Source organism: Idiotropiscis lumnitzeri, chromosome 13 (genome assembly GCF_059441095.1).
Source record: "Idiotropiscis lumnitzeri isolate Australia: NSW breed Sydney's pygmy pipehorse chromosome 13, RoL_Ilum_1.0, whole genome shotgun sequence".
NCBI lineage: Eukaryota > Metazoa > Chordata > Actinopteri > Syngnathiformes > Syngnathidae > Idiotropiscis > Idiotropiscis lumnitzeri.
In genome coordinates, this window is record NC_142403.1 from 4142365 (window position 1) to 4164368 (window position 22004).

Consider the following 22004-nt stretch of genomic DNA (forward strand, 5'->3'; position numbering starts at 1 on the left):
TTGCCGAACAGAATTTAGGTGATTCTAATGCAGGCAGACAGATTCTGTGCTCCGCGAGCATGTGATGATGTCATTGTCTTTCATTCAGAAGTATGACAACAGAAACTTTGCGTGTCTCAACCTGCTGCAGGACACGAGCAGCAGTTTAATCTTCTGCCATGTCAAGGACTATTCCTGTTGGTTGGCCTGTGTCATGTGCCAATGGATCTTATTGGCAGCAAATCAAGTCAGGGTTCTACATGCCTACAACAATGCAAAAGGGGCTTTTTTAAAATGGGCCACGCAGCGCCCACTTAAAGGACTAAAACTTCTTTCTTGCGTTAGGCATGAAAATAACGTGAAGCAGAAAGCACTGACTGCAGCTGCTATTGCTAACATGAGCTCATTAACACTTGGGCGGGTCAATCTGGCGCTGAAGGCCATGCCCAAAAAAAAAGAAAAAAAAAACACACACGCACGCACACCCCCACACACACACACAAATAAAAAATCCCAAGGCTTTATTGCCGTACTGTACAGTTATCTCTGTTTATTCTTGTTCTACCCTGAGAATGTGGCAGCATTGTGCAGCCCTTTTCACCAACTTTCAGCCTGGAGCGCACGCAAGCAACCTAAACAAGGGAATGTGTTGTAAGATTAGTGATATGTTGTACAGGCAACAACCACTTAGGCTACATACCACGAACACGGCAGCACTAGCTCATACAGTACTGTCTGATATGCTTGTTTTTAATTCCCCTCTATCTTCCTGCTGGATTGAGACAAATCGCACAGCCAATTCACATCATTGGTGATTCGTTCTAAAACATGTAGTTCTGTAAAAGATGCTGCAACGTAGATCATCATCGCGCTCAATCAAACACAGAGCCGAAGGATCAATTTGGCACTGACTGCTGACATCCACTCGGCTGTTTAAATGTCAAACTATTGTTTGACAGTCACATACTTGGGGAATTACTCCCATGAATAATATCAAAATGAGAATGGGCTGATAAATAAATGTTTTATGTACAGTAACATTTTATAAATGGTTGTATACTTGACAAAACGTCATCTGTTTTCCTCTTAAGAGCAGTCATTGTTTTTTGGTTTTACTTAGCAGATTTTCTTCTTTCCAATGAGAAGGACTGTTGTGATTGAGTGCCACAAGATTTAAGCCAACAGCAATCTGGATCTTTTGTGCAAACGTGAAGCACACTATGCCTTTCTGCAAAAAAAAAAAAAGAAAGATAAAAGGAGTCGAATGTGGGTACTGATGGTTCAGGCATCATTCAAACCTTAAATTTTGTGTCAAAGTTTATTTACATCTACAGTATCTCTCAATCAAAAAAAAATGAACTATACTGCATATCGCAATTTTAGTTGGCTTTCCTGCAAAACTATAATGAGTGTTTTAAGTGTTATACAATACTGGAAAGTCTTCTCATGTAGGAGACTACGCAGGAAATACACAACTTTATGGATTTAAACTAGAATATTTTCCACCATGACTGAGCAAGATGTTTCGGCCAGGTTGCATGATTTGACATCCACTGAAAAAGGCTGGCGCAATAGTAATATAAACATTATAGTGTGCTATCATTTTGTTGTAGGGCATGCTAGTTGAATTTTTAGAAAATAGGATTTTTAAAATGTGTTAATATTAACATTATACAGAAATCTAACCAATCCACCGACATGATGTGAGGATGACATATTTAAGATTCTCCCTTACGACCCAATACAAAATACAGAAAATAGCTGGCAAGAGAACTGGCAAGTAGAACTGAACCAAATAAATGGTTGCACATGCATTAAGGCTACGAGGAAACTACTGAAAGATTATTGCTATCAGAACACGCAGTATGTGTGTGTTGTGTCTGAAAAGATCAATTCCACTGCTAAACACAAGCCATTTGAGGACAATCTGTCTCTGGTAGAACATCTCTATTGATGTAAAATGTATTACATCTGTACTACACCACTATTAAACAGTACATCACCTCCTGAAACATTTTTCTTTAATCTATTTTTAGAGCAGACATTTTCGCTCTTTTAGTTCATTTCTAATCCAGATCTTGTGCAGTCCAGTCCTGTGCAACAGTGTCAGTATTCAGAAGGGACCAAGCAGATTGTTCCCATTGCACTCCACAACAGCTGGCCAGTGCAAACCCTCAGAGACAACAAGAGAGCGGAATTGTGTTTATATGCTTCATTAAGCAGAAGCAAAAGCATCTAAGGTTTATTGAGTGAGCTATCATTTTACCAGGGACAAATAATGATAGAAGTGGTCCAATTTTGGTCCAATTGTCCAAATCTTTGAGATGGGAAAGACATTGAAGGTACTGTTAGTAATTCCTACAACATCAGGAAGTCTTCACAATGAAAGTTATTCCCAGTTCTTGTGATTTTTGTAGGTGACGTATCCAAATGAAATTGCATTAGACTGACAACAAATCGGAATTACAAAACTATGGCGGCCATGTTGCCACTTGCACTGAATATAATCTCACACTTGCTCAGGGCTCAGGTAGCGACCAATCACGGTTCCGCCTGTGATCATTACATGATCTGACACATAAAACTACAGTATAAAACTTTTTTATACTTGACTCCCCCTTGAAGAAAACAGAGAAATAAACATATATTGCATATCAGAAAATCTTGTCTGTTTCAAGACCAATGATGAAAATGGAAGAAGACAAAACTGAAAACACAAGACTAAAAAAAGTTCTTAAATGCATTTGTCTTTCCGTTGTCCAAATCGGAGTCTGCACTGCCTCCTTCTTGATTCAAACAGATAGATAATAATATAACTAATGACAGCAGTCTTTGCTAATTTATGCAGTAAATGAATTCCAAGAGAAGCCGAGAATGCTTGAGAAAGATTTGATGTTGTTCAGCTAAATGTTACTGAAATGCAGCCATTCATAATTGTGTAATAAATTAAAAGATTACGCCAACAAATTGATTGTGATATGAAGATACATTTCATCAAAATATAACTGATCTAATTTACTGTTTTTCTTTGGAATGCACTTTAACTCACAAGTAAAGGCTGCTGAAGAGACAGCACACAATCACTGTCGTGATTATTTTTCCCTGTTTTCAGACCAAATTGAGGGGGTCACGATTGCACAAAAGCCTACTGCCAAAATTCTACAATTGATGGGCTGATCTCTTGAATGTCTGAGAGAAACCACTGATTCAATTCACCATGAAGGAATGCACATCAGTGCACAATGATTTCCATGGGAGAAAAAAAGATTTAGTAGTTGTCACATGGTTGGTCAATTCATCAAAATCTGCAACATTCCACTTCACGTGTAAATAAAATCTTTTTATCACCACCACATTTAATCATCTTAATTAATAGTTGTGTATGAGAGAAAGATGAGGCTGACGTTCCAGCCAGGCTTGAGCGATGAGCTTGGAAAAAAACATTTTTTATTGTCTCTGCAGTGGTTGCGCGTGAATATACAAATGCACAGTGATGCTTTTCTCAGCAAATTCCCCAGTACATTTTGAATTTCAAATATAGCTGAATACACATTGCATGAGTTTGCCACAGACACAATACATCTGGCTCTTACCAAAGCTATGCATGAATGTCAAAAAGTGTTTTACTGTGGACTACAAACAATAAGTGCTGAACAGAATAAACTCCTAAAACGACAACCACTCATGCAATTTACTCTGCAAATAACAGAGAATAGGTTCCAAATAAAAATCCACAAAAAGGGAATTTTCCGGGGGTCTGGAGATGTTGTGCTCTCTCAAGCTTATCAGTCATTTATTTGATGTATTATTTTTTTCCAAGTGACAAAATCATCTTCTTTTGTATCTATCTGCACCTCCATCAAACTATTTCAGCATGAGAGCTTGCTTTTATTAGCAATAAAAGGAAATAACCCACCATCTATTATTAAGTGGAGCACAGAGCCTACCTCTTATTGTCGATGGACGTCTCGTACCACGACGGTCTACTTCCCCTCCTTGGAGGGGAATGAGCACGGTCAAGTAACCACAGTACAGCCCGACTGTTGATTAGCAGTATCTCATACGAACGAATTAATGAATGAATAACTGAGTGATTGAGTGGGAAGATGCATTTACAGTATAAATGAAATGGGAGAATGCTAGAAAGGCCGTTGGATGGATGGAGAGAAACAGGGAGAGATAAGATGTATCGATATGATGTGCAAGTTTTGAAGATGTGATTGTTGCTGTTATCCTCAAAGATGCAATTCTACATTTTGTGATGTTTCCAACAGTTACAGGAGCAGTGACTGCTCTGCTACTCGAGACCATCATTATTTCTTTGTGTAAATAAAAGAAGTGCAATTGACCCTGGGTAATGACTAAGGAGTTCATTTGAAAGGCATTTATTCATTTGAAATGTTACCAAAAACTCTTACTCACTCACACTGGGAAAAAAAAGGTGCTTGTTTGTTTGTTTGTTTTCATTTCTTATTTAGTGTACTGCACAAAAGTGCCCAGCCCACTTGGAATTATAAAACATAAACAGTAAGCAGTCATTCACAAATATATAAAAAAAAAAAGAGAGTGCAACTCAGGGCTTACTCAGCCGTTCCCCTGTATCTGAAAGATAACATTCAAAAAATGCGTCAACAATTTTGTCAGCAAATTGCAAGATGTGCTGGGGGGCGTGGCAGGAACACCCAATGAGGTGTCGCGGATCTACCAAATTCACAAACACCGTTTTGGCATGAAAATGAAGATGCACTTGTTTTACTCAAGCAGACGTACTTCTTTCTGTCACCAAATTAGCAGGTGCGTCGGGGGCGAGGCAGCTTTGGCACGCCCAGACAGGCCCAAACACGCTAGATTAAATTTGTGCTGCCAGGAAAATTAATTTACGCTTATTTTTACACCAATCACATGGGTGCCAGTCTCACAAAATAGGGCCTCAATGTACACTGAAATAAATGGTGTGTTGAATATATTTCATTTTATTTCCTCAAGTGGATGCACAAAATACAACCATCTGAATCTAGATGCACGTTATTCCATACAACCACTTGATTAAATTTGATTAAATTCAACAAATTCTTTTCAGTGTACAGCATGCTATGGTCATTGTGAAAATTTCCATTTACGCTTCCGAGGATTAAATGAGATGAGAATAACATTTGCCCGTGATGTGTTCTTATGACTCTGTATTGTTTGGCGCCTGTAAAAAAATTGAATTACATGAAGCAAAAAGAAAATACCAAAATGTGCCTCATTAATTAGTATTGTCTCATTAAACCGAGAAGACACATACTACAAATGGTGGCCGCAGACTGTGAAGAAATTCTCCCACACTTGGATGAACATGAGATAAGACGCACCTCCTGATGTGATTATGAGCCTGCCTCACACCATTGGGGTGTGAAGCTAGCTGGCTCCATATAGCTGCACATTCTGCAGAGTGGGCAGGAGGAGAACAACATTAATTTAGTGCATATCGATCTTTCCCCCCAATGGGAGCGTTCTGATTCCATTTGCCCCAGAACACACACAGGGATAGACAAACATACACGGACCACATCAGACATGTGACATACGTGCAGTTCTAAAACAGTTTGCTGCAAGCAAACCTATCCACTTCTTTCTTCTGCATTTTCAGCTGCTAAAGCTGTGTAAGCAGAAAAATCTACTCACACACGCATTCTCTCTCAAACGGTTTCTTACACATCCGAGGCAACGTGTGTGACCTATATTCTACCAAGCAAAAAATAGGCAAGGAGTGAGAAAAGAGGGATGAGACGTCTTGAAGAATAAATGCAAAGCAAACAAACTGAAATTATGGATAAACTCAGGAGGTGCAATCTATTCTGGGTATAGAGCAGAGAGCACAAGAAGATCCAAAATGGAGGACATCAGAAAAAAGAGAACTGGCATAGGGGATTACCTCTCACCTGCCACACAGTTCTTCACCCCATGTCCTTCCTCTTTTGGATTTCTATGTGAGTATCTGACCCTTGTCTGTCTTCACTCAAGTGTAGACAGAAGGGGAAAAGGAGGGAGCACAGAGCGACATGGGTGGGAAATGGGTGGAGGTGTTGGCAGGGATTATTTGGGGTGGAGAAATAGTGAGAAAGAAGAAGGGAAAATAACTTGCAAAATTTCCGCCTGCTTGCTTTGCTTTGTTAATAGTGTGAAGCGGTTTGAGTACCCAAGATAGAAAAGCACTATCTTAACTAATTACTTTTCGGTTGTGACAGGATTCAGCCAATCAAATTATTTATTCAGAGCAGTTTTGTGAGTTAGAATGTGAGGCGGTATATCCAAATTATTTTTGCAAATTGGTGTTTTACTATGAAGAGCATTTTTTTTCAGGAGCAATTAAAAATGTTTTGCACCAATGGAGTTCATAAAAATACACCAAAAAACAGCTGTTGTTTGACTTATTTAGCATCAGAAACAAAAACTTGTAGGTATTTTAGACAAGACATAATCATCTCACGTCTGGCGATCGGGCAAATCGTAGCTGCCGATTCCAATTCCGATAGTGATCACATGGATTAGCTGCACACTCTCTAATCACATAAAAGCTCCACATTGCAGTGTTAAGGAAAGGGGGAGGGGACAATGCACTGCAACGCAGGCTGGTCTCCTGTTGGCTCCAGGCTGCATCATACGAACTGAGTGTAATGATTTTTTGTGATCTGCAATTAAATGCATTCATCGAAATATGCCGATGACTATTCCACGAAAATCGTCCGATTACAATTGGTGGCCGATCAATCAAAACAGTAGTAAAAGGTGTGAGTACTTAACAGGCCCGCCAGCAGTCCAGACCTGTCTACCGCTGTAAACGTGCGGCAGCGCAATATGAAATGCAAAATAGACTGTTGAGCAACTCAAATTGTACAATATACAAAGCTTTAACAATTCGTGTCCCAGCGCAAGTCTAGCGATAAGCCCAATATAAGGGTGCACGTGGGTGGAGTCTTCTTTCTTTTGGGGTTTTGCTAGACTTTTCACAAGTAGAATTGGGTGTAATGGGAGCACATGGTCGGAGCACACGCCATATTTAACCAGACTTTGTGGAAACTGAAATAGACTCGCTGAGTGAGGACTGTACATGACATTGGCATGGAAACTGCAAGATCTCCCCTTGCGAATGATATAGGTCAGCTGCCCAAGTACAATGATCTCCAGCGCCACACGTTAGACCTGCCTTTAGGTTGTCTAAAACGTTGACTTTTTGTCACCAAATTGCGAGATGTGTCCAGCAAGGCATAGTGTTTTGACTAAATTCACAAACATGCTGGACTAGACTTGCACTAAAAGGAATTTGCGCTCATCTTTACGCCGAGCGCAGCCAACTGCCTCCTAAAATAGGACCCTCGCTCATGTTGTTAAAAAGATAGGGGATGTAACACAGTAGTAAACATGCCATGTCCCAGCTTTTTTTGGAATGTGTCAAATTCAATGTTCGGGTGTTGTTTGGTTGGGGAAAAAAAAAAATGTTTTCGGGGTTTTTTAGTGGGAATAAAAAACAAAAATATTTCACAGTTAAAACATGAAATAGTTTGTCTTTGAACTGGACATTGGTTGAAAAGGATTAGCAAATCCCAGTATTCTATTTTCATTTGAATTATTCAATGGCTGGTTCACACATAGCTAGTATAACGACCACGAGAAGCACACATCTCTTCCCCCTCTTTGCCATTGTATCCTGTCAAGCTCTTCAAACTGCAGCAAGAAAAATATGCATTTACTTTGTAATTTTTAGAAGTGCCTGGGCGAATGTAGCTTCGGTGAATGCTGCTATGTGATCATGACTCTAACTATGTTGCTACAATGATGCTAACATTCCTACCATCCATCACTGCCTAATAGGAGAGTGTGCAAAACTCTCTCAGCACAGTGTGGGATCAATCCCATGGCTGATACGGGCAGGATTTTATTTTTTAAAGATCACCAAATTATTTTATAATTCTGTAGCTGAAGCTAATGACGGCACTAGGTGCAATCGACATACTGTAGTCAGCTCTGCTTCTCATACTTCACACGCATCCGCCGTACAAATGAAGCAAGGTATATAAAGTGAATAAAATAATGGGCTTTCTAACATTGTGAAGTAGAATTAATTATTGCAACAAAGAAATAATCTAACAAACCCAAGAACATAGAAATATTCAACCAAATCCAAGTTTCCTTACTTTTATGCTATTTACTGTTTAGCATACAATATTTCATGTGGTTGTTTGGCAAATTTGAACATGAATGAAAGGCTGAGTTAACATTCATGTTTTTCTAAGTGTGTAGACCATGTATGTGTGTTAAACAGTCACAGTAAGATTAGATTTTCCTCAAGAGCAAATAACCTCAGGAGGGACTTGAGTATGTTCATTCATGCTTCATTCATGTGTGTGAGTGTGTGTCTTAACATGAACCACCATGCGCCAGTCTAATTACAGTCCTTGTATATCTCCAGGACTCTCAGGAAGCCATTGCTTCATTGACACAAAACGACATGCCGGCAATTTGTTTTCGAGGCATCTCAAAGATAGTATCTCCATGAAATGACTAAGCTCTTTCAATGTCTCTGTTCAGCTCAATAACAGAAAAAAAGGCTCATGCTTAAATCTTGGCCCAGATGGTTGGTTCTTAAGAGTAAATGAGGTAAATAATTAACAACCTTTAAATAAGCTAACTGCCAGGTTAATGGTCCTGTCTTTTATCTCTCTCTTGTATAACCCCACAAAGTAAAGTTTTGCTAATTTCAAGCTTGACAAATGTGAAGAAGACATTTTAAAGCAGTGAGCAAGCATGAAGCTTCTACATATAAAATGCCGGGTAGAGTGTGCACAGAAATATGGAGTACATGAAATATTCATTTGTTCATATGGCACATTTAAAGCGGGGGGGTTGAAGAAACAGAAATATATTTTCAGAGCACAATAATCTAAAAAAAAGAAAATACGGAAGTTCAATTAATAACTCTGTGACAATAAAGCTGAGCATGGACACCTCAAAAAGGCCCGGTATTTTATTTTGATAGAGCTCTCTGGCTTTCATTAGACTATGACACTTTCAGCGACTGTGATGCAAAGCATAAATATAGAAATGAAGAGCACAATTACATAACTTTTTATTTTTAGAGTACATTTCTTACACGGAGCATATGCTTGTATTGTATTTAACAAATTAACCAATGATGTGGACAAGGCATCTTTTGTGGCTAAATCCTGGCCACGTATCCAACATGCAAAAAATCAACTTGCCCTCTTTCATGTAATGCAGCCAACTGAAAGAGGGTGTAATGTGGCCCAGGGGGTTAAGCTTCTCATTTTCCTATCACATGAACTGTCTGCTGTCAGGAGGGATCATATCCCCTCTCCAACCCCTGGGACTTTTAGAGTTGCACTTCTGTTGCGTCTTTAACCACGTTTTGAGACAACACGTTCAAGTCTAATTTTGGATAAAGTTAAAACGTTTAATTGGCACGGCATCCACCTCAGTGCAGACAGCTGCCTTAGTTTGCATGGTCTTGTCACCTAGAGTACGGAATAACTTGCTAAAAATATCAGTTTTCTTCTAATCGCAGCTAATTTTGCACATGAATAAATAATTGAGAATACAGTCCCGCTAACTATTCAACTAATGTTAGGTGCCTTGAGTGCCAAATCCATTTTTTTACAAGGTGAGATTAACCATCTAATAACAACCAAACTGAGGGGAAAAAAAAAAGAAAGCACATGACTCGGGATTGCGGGGAAAGATTAAAACACAGTCTGGAGCAAGACATGCTTGCAGGTGGCTTGACTGCTCTCATCAAAACCTTGGCATAATACATAAAGTAACCACATGGTGGTTGGCAGTCATAGAAAGAATTACAGTAATGCGTATGTGTAGTTTATACTCAGTCAAGTGTATGAGGTGAAATCATTAGCGGCAAGACCCGTTTGGATTCAGTCTGAAATTCTACTGGAAAGAACTTGCTGCTCGTGTTGTATATCAGCAGTCTCCCTGTAATGTCTTTGGCAACACCTCCCTGTTAAAACATCAAAATAGCAACAGATCTGACACCCCAGGATTTCATGAGGATATGTCTATTTATGACTATGTGTATGCGGCGAATGATGAGCATGTCTGCCTCACAGTTCAGAGGTGCTGGGTTCAATTCCGGCTCTGCGCTTCCTGTGTGGATTTTGCATGTTCTCCCTGTGCCTGCGTGGGTTTTCTCCGGGTGCTCCTGTTTCTTCCCACATTCCAAAGACATGTATGGTAGGTTAATGGAATACTTCTAATTGTCCCTTGGAAAGATTGTGAGCGGACATGATTGTTAGTCTTTGCGAGCCCTGCGATTGGCTGGCAACCAGTTTAGGGTGTGCCCCGCCTACTGTTCGTAGACAGCTGGGATAGGCTCCAGCATTTGCAACACAAAGTATATGTTAACTGTGTTTCCGAAAATTGCTAGCTTAATGCTAATACACAATGTAAAACTCTATTGACAGGCTAATAGAAAATTAGCATTGACTTCCAGGAGCGATATACTCACAAACAACAAATATTCACACATAAACACTGTCGTAACACGTGCAAAAAGGTAACAGTACTTAAAAAGCACATCGTCGCTGTCCTGTGAAAAACACATTTTTCTTCAGATTTCTTTTTTATTTGTACATGACTGATGTTTCTGTATTCAGACATCCCATTAACATGAAAATTTAAAAATATTACAAAATTGGACATTCATGCATTTCACAGGACAGCGACAATATATTCTTCCTACTTTGTGGAAAGTGAGTCAATCACGTTAAATCACAACTTTCTTCGACTGTTCTTTAATTTTCAACGTGTGTAACTCCATGCATGTCCTAAACTGCCCCTTAGAGGTCAAGGTGCGCAAATTGTTTTAGATAGACTGAGGCAAAATTGACAGCAGAGGGCAGTGTTTCGTTTCACAAAAAAAGGCAGCCGTTGAATTTGCTCACACTGGGAGTGTTTGATCCTGCCACTGATCCCACGGTGTTATTGTGAGAACCTTGAAATTGAGATATCGCGATATTGACAATAACATTACATTCCTAGTTGTGACCTTCGTATTGTCTCCACACCTGTCTAATTTCATCTTTTTAAATTTGGCTCAAACCAAAGGTAAATTATCTGGCCAAGGAAAACAAGGCTGCTGTGGGTAACAGACAATGAGGCTGTACATGCAACACCCTCAACCCGCTATTGCTACACTGATAGGCTTTTCTCGTTGCAGGGTGACAGGTTTTAAATTAATAATTAAAAATAAAATTATAAGCATAAAATGAGGTCAGAGGGGGCTTATTTTGTCCAAGCATACAAGAGGTTTAACTTATATGACAAAGTTTTGTATTGATTTTTTTTTTTTTTCAATCTCCAAACTCACCTTTCAGGGAAATGTTATCGCAATAAGCTATATGAGCTGAGGACGTCGATTGCTGTGTGTCATCTTCAATGGCAGAAGATGCTGCATAATATTTGTGGTTGCAAAGCAAACGTCCAATCTAATTTTAAATGAAACATGCACGGATTGAGCATGTGCAGTGACAAGTATAGGATAAAAAAAAAGTAGAGTGCTAATATAAATGTACTTAGAGAACTTTTACTGTTAAAAGAACACCAAATCACTCGGTCACCATCTTTCCGAATGGATGGGCTCAGGTGTCAAAACAGTTTGCTGGCATCCGAATCGAAGCTTTTTCAAGCTAATGTGGCTGGCACCCATTTTGTATGTTGCCAGCCTCTGAGGAAAGAGAGGCTGAGATTGTTGGTTAACAGAACACTGTGCTGTGCTAAGTGCAGTGTGAAAAAAGTTTGAATGGTCATTGGTCACTGCAGGCATGCAATCAAGTACCATGGCTTTTAACTGATTGCTGATATTGTGACCTGTTGTTAGTTTCAAAACATTGACTGTTGCCAATTTGTAGACTAAGTTTGGAAAAGCAGATTTCTCTTTGCATGCCTCAAGTCTGAGTGGGCGCATGTGTGAACAAACAGAAAATGTGTTTCGACTGGCAAATCTAAAAGTTCACAAGCACTATTATTTCAGAGAGAGAGAGAGAGACAGAGAATCATAAATATTCTATTACAGTATTTTGCAACTCATAGAGCCACAGTTATGTTACTACTCAAGTGCAATAGTAGCTATTTTACAATTGTGGACTTTTGAGTTAAATAAGCAAAACATAAACATAGTATATAATACATGAAGTCAATGTTTATATAAGAATTAAAGTCTCCTCATATTCTTACTACTACGGGAACTGAATTAGAGTATGCACTTTATTTTTTTCTGGTCAAAATACCACAACTACAAATTACAGTTGTATAAAAAAAAAATGATGTGAATATTAAAATGTTCCACTCGCTTCATTCTTAATGTCCCCTTCTAATAGTTTTTCTACAATTTTTGCCAGCTCAGCATACATGCACACTTTCAGAAATGTTTTCTGCATCTATAACATTTTTGAGGAGTTTTTGCATGTACAGGCATCGCCAAATTTTAATTTGTATGTGTAAACGTGTGTTTCACAGCTTCAATGATTTGTGATATACCATACATTAGTTTAGGATTTTAATATACCACTGTTTGACTGAGCAATAGATGAAAATTGCACAAACCACGGAGTAAAATAAATACAATTCATTTCAAAGAACGGTTGTAAAATGAAGAAGCTACGTGATAATACAATGAAAACATTATTTTGAGTGCTTGATGAAATCTTGCTATTTCAAGAGCGCAGAAATACTCAAAGGGCTGCTCGGTAATTTTTATACCAAGTATCCATCACTAAGACATTTGTTAATTGAAAAACAATGAATGAAACTTTGACCAGGATTTTCCACCGGGAATGTGTTTTGTGTGTCTGTCTGGGCTAGACGTGGCAGTCATCCTGAGGAAGGCCAGTTGCTGATAAGGCCTTTGGGCAGGGAAAAGATTGTTTATACATTGAAAATGACGCCGCCTGCACTGAACACAAAACACACTTCACTGCTCAGCTGGAAATGACCTGAACCTTTGTGAATGCTTGCATGTGCGTGTGAGTCAGGGGCAACCAAAGGCAACGTTCACACCAACTGGAGCCTTGCAAGGAAATACGCATTCTTCACATGCATGAAGTGGAATGAGAGGTGACATAAAAAATAAGCAATTGCTGGAACAGCAAAATAAGCAACTGCTGGCATATTTATTTGGTTTTTAAACATAGTGGCATGTTGTGTACCTGTACAGTGCTGTGGAAAGTATTTGCTCCTTTCCTGATTTCTTGTGTTTTTTTCATATTTACATACAGACATTTTGGATCATCAAGCTAAGTAAATACGAAACGATGATTACATTTATTAAGGGGAAAAAAACTAATCCAAATCAATCTACCCTTGTTAAATTCACAACTTCTGGAAAGCTGAGTTTAACTTTCATAGTCACAAACAATTAAAACTGCTCACGTCAGGTGAATGTCTTTGCAACCTTAAAAGAACCATCCAACCGTTCATTATCTGTACCGCTTCTCTTCATGAGGATTGTATGCCAGCTATCTTCGGCCAGTAGGCAGGGTACACCCTGAACTGGTTGCCAGCCAATTGCAAGGCACACGAAGACGAACAACCATTCGCGCTCACACTCATACCTAGAGGCAATTTAGAGTGTCCAATCAACATGCCATCCATGTTTTTGGAATGTGGGAGGAAACCGGAATACCCGGAGGAAACCCACGCATGCACGGAGAGAACATGGAAACTCCACACAGGAAGGCCAGAGCTGGAATCAATCCCGCGACCTCTGCACTGTGAGGCCATTGTGCTAACAAGTCGGGCCACCATGCTATGTAATGGTGCCCTTTGTCCAAATAGTATATACGCAGGCTCAAAGTTCCAGCTCCTCTTCTCTATGCCCGTCTTGTCTCTCATGAATTCAGCCGTGTGCTTTGTGCTTTCATGTTGTATACTTGAAATATATTACAGTTCTCTGGTTTCTCCACCAGTTACGCAAATTGAATTACAAAAAAAATATATAAATTTCTTTGACCCGAGGCTATTGTCTGTTCAGGAATAAACACAAGGAACATGAAACACTGTATGTTGTTGAGTTTTTTACCCCTTTTCAGCTTTGCTTTCTTGGCTTTAAAGATTTGTCGTGATAATAGAGCCAAGCTTGTAGCCTGTCTCTCACGAGCACAGGTCAGTTGAGTCCAACCATACAGGAAGAAACTAGAGCTGTGTGTAATTCGACCTGGATGCGTGCTGTTATAGACGCAACAACCGCTCTGCTTCAGGGTTAAGCTAGAAGAATATGTAACAACATTAGTTGTTTACAGTATTGTTTTTTCTTTTTTACATTTGGACTCCATTGTAAGTGCTCCATTGTTGCTGTTATTTGTTGAGTTTTGTGGCCAGACTAAAGATGTGCTTTTGCATTTGCGTGATCGAATAGATCCATCCATCCATCATCTATACCGCTTCTCCTCACTAGGGTCGCTGGAGCCTATCCCAGCTATCTTCGGGCAGTAGGCGGGGGACACCCTGAATTGGTTGCCAGCCAATTGCAGGGCACACAAAGACGAACAACCATGCACGCTCACACCCATACCTAGGGGCAATTTAGAGTGTTCAATCGGCCTACAATGCATGTTTTTGGAATGTGGGAGGAAACCGGAGTACCCGGAGGAAACCCACACAAGCACGGGGAGAACATGCAAACTCCACACAGGATGGCCGGAGCCGGGATCGAACCCACGCCCGATGCTGTCTCTCACTGTGAGCCCATTTGCTAACCAGTCGGCCACCGTGCCACCTGATCGAATAGATATATATTGAATATAGAATAATTGTTCAGCCCTAGTTCTTTCTCTATTCAAGAGAACGCAGACTGAATTTTCTGCTGTCCATTTTTTGTAATCTTGAGCAATTTCAATCTAATCTGCTGATGTCTGTCAGAGTCAGATACGCTGCCAGATGTTGCTAAAACTTTATTAGCAGGCAGTGGAAGTGGGGCCGTTTCTTTAGCTAATCCCATTTCAAATCTAGAGCAAGCTGGTCCTTACATTTTCAACTCCTTTTATTAGTTTGTCAGAGCAAAACTGGTTATACTTAAATGACTAGCAAACACGTCTGGAGCGCTCTGTACACTTTCATACATTTAATAATCAGCATCTCTATTTTCGTTTGAAACTGACCCAGATGATGTACGTGGGACTGTTTGTGCTGTAATTTTTGTTTAGTGCGTTTTGACAATATCATCTTCAGCAAAAACTATCACAGTGATCATTACAACTGTCCATTCCTGGCTAAGTGGATTTTTCCGTCCGCATCATGTTGTCATTCATTCTAAAGGAGCAAATTGGATACATTCTCCACAATTTGGATGTGGACTTTGAGTTACAAATTTCGAGTTTTCCAGTGAAAATAATTAGTGCCATTTTAAATGTCAAATTTGAAAACTGAAATGAACAATAACACAAGACAGCAGACTGAAAAAGTATTTGAGGTATACCTGAGGAAAATAAGTCTGTTTATGACCCAATCTAAGCAAATCAGACCAATCTCCACTTGGTGAACTCAGGGCAAAGAGCTGTGACTTTAAAAGGCTGTAATTGGGGTTGGCTGGTATACAAGTCATGAGCAGTAAAACAAAACAAAAAAATGAATGAAGTTCACCAGATTTAAAGCATTTGCTAAAAATGCGTTCTGTTTACATGAAAAAAACAAAACAAAGAGAAACCAGATGCATGCTGTATTTGTGGAGAAATTACAGAGATAAGCAAACAATTACCCATCAACTGATATAATTAAATATTCCCTAAGTATTGTTCACACAAAACCGAGATGTCTTTATACTGCCCACTGGGAGTCTTTACTCAGTGTTGAGGCTTTTAAAGTAAATATGCCTTGCTCAGTAAATAAAGTCTGTTGTGTGGGAATTTGTTCCTGGTCTAGTTCCAGCAGCATGCAAACAAAACATTTATTTTTTGCTTATTTCTACTTCCGAGTTTTTAGGTGTCTCGAGGAAAAAGACAAAACCTCTCACAAAAAGGCACGTGAGAATGAAGACAAGGACATCTCAAGTGACGGCTGAGCTTCATTGCGTCTATTTCCTTGAGAAAGAAAAGCTTCCCTTTTGACTCACATCTCATTCATGTGTGACACTTATCTTTCATGACACGTCGTGATTTACTATCTTAAAAAGCTCAAGTGTCTGACTAATCTAGAAGATGAAGTGGAAGTAAAGACGCTTGTTGGCGTTATTGAGCAACAGCTGCCCGTGGCAATAAAGCAAAGAATCATCTCTCGCCACCTGTATTTAGCTCCGTTCATTTGTCCTCCTCCTCTATTTTCCATCCGTCCACTCTGGGCCACCAAACACAAGCAGAGCCCTGCAGGCAGGCATCTTGCTCTAAGAGCAGCGACAAATTATTAGACTGGCATGAGGAACAAGCGCCATAAGGCTTCCTCCAGTGGTGCAAATTTTACACTGCAAAAGGCCTTATAAATCTTAAACCGTTTAATGATAAAGAATAAAAAAAATACAAACACGATCAAGAAAGTCACTCTAACCCAGATTTATAGTTTCAATACAATCATCTGCAAGAGATAACTTGTGATAGTTAGATTGTACTGCTTGCCCTTTTCTATTCCGACAGAAGGATTGTAACTTCCAAAGGCTGGCTGACAGCACAGCTGTATATGCATCATTAAAAGTTGGGTTCAAAGTAATAAAAAATGCTGGACCTATTCTGCTGTACACCCTTCCACTTAGCGAGTGCATCTGTCCCCTCTCCTAAAATCAGGATTTCCTGCAATCAGATGTCGAAGGCATTGCACCTCCATTCACATTTACCTTGTTGATTCTTTGAATATAACCTCAATTAATGCTGACTTAACCTTCTCGTTGCCTCCTGATTTCCTCTTTTTCACTGATCTTTCCTATATGCACAATAGTCTTAAACTAACCTGCGATGGATATTTGTCAAAAAAGACTTATAATACTTTCTCGACTATTACTGTTACCCCGTGCATGGGTGCCACATAACTGACTCAAAGCTATCCATCATCAAGATGTGGGGACTGTGCAACTTGCGTAACAGGATAATGACGTTCATTTAAGGAAAGCACTTAAGAAAGGCATTCATAATGTCGCCCGTGTTTGTGTGTTCACATTCAAACTGATAAAATTAGCTGAAACGAAACCCTGCCCCTCCCTCGTTCTGACAGAACCCCTTGAGGTGGTTTGTAGTGTTGGTTTTGCAGGATTCACAGGGACTCTTACATTGCAACAATGTTAAGACTGCTTCGGGAATGTGAATGTCTATTTCAAACACACACACACACAACTTCCAGTTTGTCCACTCTCACACAACTGGCGCAGCGAGCGATCTCTCGCCGTTAAGCTATGTCGGGTTGCGATGTCATACAGCCATTGTTTACCGAGATGGGATGATGTTGGCGATGCGAATCTGAGGCTCAGAATACAAAAGAAGAGAGAATGAGTCATGGTGAGGCGAAGGAAGCCTGATAAGAGACAGCACAGGAACGGGAGTCAACAGCTTGATGATACAATATTTCCATTAGTTTCAAGGATGTTGATCCATCGGGCTTTTGTATTTTGAAACCCACCCATGTCAAATTTTGATTTGCGCTTTGTGATTTGGCACTTGAAGCATTCGGAGTGCTCATTGCCAGTCGTAGCTCAGCTGCTGTTTGATTGTTTTATAATTACGGCAACATTTGATCACCCCAGAGGGGCTATAGTGAGAAGCTGGTGCGATGTAGAGATTGCTTGTCAATGTCCACGTGAGTGATATAAAACACACGGACACCCCTACACACACACACACACCCCCTCTACATGAATAGCTCTCAGTACAGCAGAGGGCAAGTCTTCGCCAAGCCAACCATCGCCAACTATGTCCATTTTTATCGTTTGAACCATTTCCCATGGTTGTCAGTTTTTGTCACCGACACAAATTTGATAATAATCGAGTGACGATGATGTTGACTAACTGATGATGTCATTAAAATTTCTGTTGCTATATTTGAATTTGTCAACATGTTTTACGTCAGTCCAAGACCAGGCAACTGTTCACCTTCTGTTTCCAAAATACAAGATCACTGACTCACTGACGCTGACTGGCTCCTTGGTTGCACAGGAACCACCATCAGACTTGCTCATCTAATCCCATTCAGAGATTTGCTCATCCAATCGTATTCAGACTCCGTCAAAGTCATGCAGACAGTTGAAATTTATATACAGTAGCTCTAATGCTAATCCATGTGACATACAGGAGCTGCAGAGTCGGTATTCGCTACAGTGCTATCATTTGGGGAAAAAAAAAATCACAGAAGGAGGCAATGCTAGATCCGTTGTTGGTATTCCTTTATAAGTCACAAACAAGAGCCAGAGGCAGTGAATATTTCTCAGTGTGATTTATAATTGGATGAATTAGTCAGCATGGGGCGAGAGGGAGGAAGATGAGCATGTGTGTGTCTGGCTGTCTCAAGAGTTGAGCGAAACACAAGTTGGATGTTTTTTACGTGACTTAACCGTTCAGGTTCACAATAAAGAGCTTTTTGATCGACCGCCGCTCTTCCTCATTTCAATATATTTTCTTTGCTGCAAAAGGCTTAATTTGCTTTTCATCAGCTTGCCGTAGCGGGTGACTTCTCACATGGCCAATTTCAGTAAAATATTTTTAACCGCTTGAACCATCACTCACTCTCCACCACCTGTATTTTTCAGCAATGTTGTTAATACCAAAACAGGTGATTGACACTTAAATTCAAACACAAAGCATCATTTCGGAGGAGTGTAGTTAATGTGCCGACGGTCGGTTAAATTCCTTGTTGGCAGCAATGTGTGTTACCAAGTGGGAACCAGCTCCCAGAAACGACACGATCCGGGATAGACAACATAAATGATGGTGGGAGCCACCCTTTTTAATCAGGCTGGGCGGTTCAACCTATTTTGTAAAGGAGCCAAATAAAACCAATATGTCGGCCCTGCAGGGTTTTTATAGCTTGGGAATTTTAATGAGAATTAGTTTTTTCCTTCACCCCACCCTGCGACCCTAGTGAGGAGAAGTGGTTCAGATAATGGATGGATTTTTTACTTGTGTGCAAGATTAAAAAAAGACCATGGTTTGTAGAGCCAACAACAACACATGTAGTACACATAGCAAACGTCCTCCTTGCCTTGCCTTGCTAAACAACAAGAAATAAAGCAGTAGCGGAGCAAAATGGAAGCAGGCAATGCATTCTGGGTTCCTGTGACTTCGAAACAGTCTATTAACAGCGTTAAGTATGTCCACGTTGTTGGAGGGCACTCAGGGCAAAAACTCCTCATGCACTTTAAACGGAATGTCAACACTTCTTTTGACAAAAAACAAAACATTACAGTTATGTTGTATGTTTGTTGAGACCGACCGCGTTTCACATTCCAGGAATGTAGCATCCGATAGTTTTTTCCATAGCGAGAACGTTAATCATTACTGTTTGAGATATAATATAATGTAGTTCAAACACAGATAGTAGCATTAGACTTCACATGAAAGCTAAGGCGAGTATTACCTAGTATTTCACCATGGAATACTAAAATGTTTTATGGGTAATAATCTTCGTTTCAATACATATTAAGTGCCAGGGATGCTACAATGCCGCCAGTTTCGTATCCCTGAGCTAGATTGTAGGTCACTGACCCACACTGATCCCCATTCAAACAGAGTGTGTTACAGGTTCCTTGAGCTGCACTTTTATTTGGATTTGCATAAAAGAAAATCATTGTGACACATACACACCTCTAACAATGTTTTCCACAAAACTATTTAGTGTCAAACCAACCAACAAAAAGCAATCAAATCTTAACTTCTAACTCGGTCATGCTTAGCAGAGGTTCTGTAATGTCATGTTTTGGTTTAACACAGTCGGAATGGTATTGATTTCTTTCAATCAATTTAGTTAATTTAGTTAGCGACATAAAAGGGACAAACTATAAGAAACAGATCTCTGTATTATGCAGTGTTGCACGGCTCTTGCACTCATGTGCCTAATGTTGTGATTTGTGAGTGTACAGCCTATTAAACCTTTGCTTCATTGCAGCGAAGCCCCCATGCAACTCACCTCATTCTGCCTATCACTGCCTTTTACAAGCTAGTCGCTCCAGCGGGAGCAAGAGCATACGTACACACGAGGTACTAACAGTCTCATGGTTAGGTGTCAAGGGAGGCTGGCTCATCCAAATGCGGCAAAGGCATCCGTTCTACCTATCATAAACACTAGCAAATGGTAAACACAATTGACATTCTTGCAGTATTTTGGTGGCGCACAACACAGAGAAACACGTTACATGCATGCGTGTATGCAAGGTCCAGAGCGCAAACGATGACTGCGGCATTGGCATACACAGAGGAGCAGCTTGAGCCAAATTAATCACAGCCAAATGTGACATTAAATTGTGGAATGCTGAACATATGCCACATTCCATCTCAAATCACTCTGTGCATGTGAAAGAGATGGAGCTGTTCAGAAATTCTGCGAAACGTTTCACATGATGCCCTCAAGTCTCGGGAGTCAAATGAGTGTGCAAAATGCGTTCAATATATTTGTGGGTTTTGCTGACTTGGATTTTCCAAATTTTATTTTGAAATTTACAAACATTTTAAACAGCTTGACTCTGCGCCAGGTCCCTGTGACCCTACAGTAGAAGTGTTATCAAAAACGGATGAATGGATGTTTGAAATCAGTGCACCAGCGGTGTTTACATTAAAATAATCTCAATTTCAGTTACTGTGTTTGTGATTTCGAAGCGATATTTGATATCTGAACTGAAATTGACAGACACTGATCGGACACTACGGACTTTCAATTGACAATTCACACGTGGAACCGCAAGTGGATGTATTTGGATTGATTTAGAAGTGCATTGCATCATTCTGTGATCTGTAGCGAATATTTTTGGTTGCTTAATTATTTGAAATAAAATATTAGGACTAGTAATCCATCCATCAATCCAATTGCAGGGAGCTGGAGTCAATCTCAATTGACATTGGGCAAAAGGCAGACTACACCCTAAATGAGTTCTGTACAGTGATTCTCAACTAATGTGCCATAGCACATTAGTGTGCAATGAGAGATCATCAGATGTGCTGCATAAAATTATCCAATGGCAATCATTCAAACAAAAAAAAAAGATTATTTTCCATTTTTTGTTTCACTTTATCTATTCCAACCACAAAAAGGCAATGAGATGCTCAACCACTAGATCACTGAATGTACATTATTAACCTATAAATATACTTTTTGTGAATCGTTTTGCTACTGATTCTTTTTCCAATGTGAAATATTTGCCTTGGCTCATTAAAGGTTGAGAAACACTGCTTATAGAGACATACAACCATGGCCACTCACATTCACACTGTAACTGAGTGCCATTGACTACCACTGCAACCTCCAACCGCAAAAATATGCACATTGTAAATGTATTTCTCTGATAGTGTCAATCAAAAACCGAGAGTTGCAAAGGTGTTCTACTGGATCATGTTGTACAAGTCATCGTAACGTTTGGTAAGTGTATATTGTTAAATCAAAATAAAATATTTGCATTCGTCTGTTTTAACTTTGGAAAACAATGATCAACATATTGGCTCATTGTCTGACAAGTTATGGAACAAACCAGTAACTTAATTCATATGGTTGTGAATTCTCTGTACAATTTGAAGTAATGTCCAGTTTTTTAAGATAGAAATGGAAACCGATTTTTTTTTCAAATCAGATTCAAGGATTAATCGACAGATTAATTGACTGATCTTTACATAACCAAGCAATTTAGCCTACAATATTGTGAGTGTATGAAATATTAAAAGTCATTTTTAAATTAGTTGCAGTGCGAGTCACGAGTGTATGTTTTGAGCAAACCAATGAATGGTACAGCCTGAAAGGTATGAAAATTGGACCATTTATTAATGCATGGAGGGAATGCAGCAATATCGAAGTTTTTATTAACAAGGATGGCCTTGAAGACAAGCAAAATATATATGCTCTTT

The 22004-nt window shown here is 39.6% G+C and overlaps 1 protein-coding gene across 4 annotated transcripts in view; it reads right to left on the reverse strand.

The window, feature by feature from the left end:
• The window catches only part of kank4 (KN motif and ankyrin repeat domains 4), a 74283-nt gene that overhangs the window by 21234 nt on the left and 31045 nt on the right, over positions 1-22004 (reverse strand). Inside the window, exon 1 of one of the 4 annotated variants that reach the window (XM_088313289.1) lies at positions 5100-5120. The exons of the other annotated variants lie outside the window; for them this stretch is intronic. The gene's annotated coding sequence lies outside the window, so the exon portion shown is untranslated. Of the gene's footprint in view, positions 1-5099; positions 5121-22004 lie in introns of those variants that run through there. 4 annotated transcript variants of the gene reach the window in all.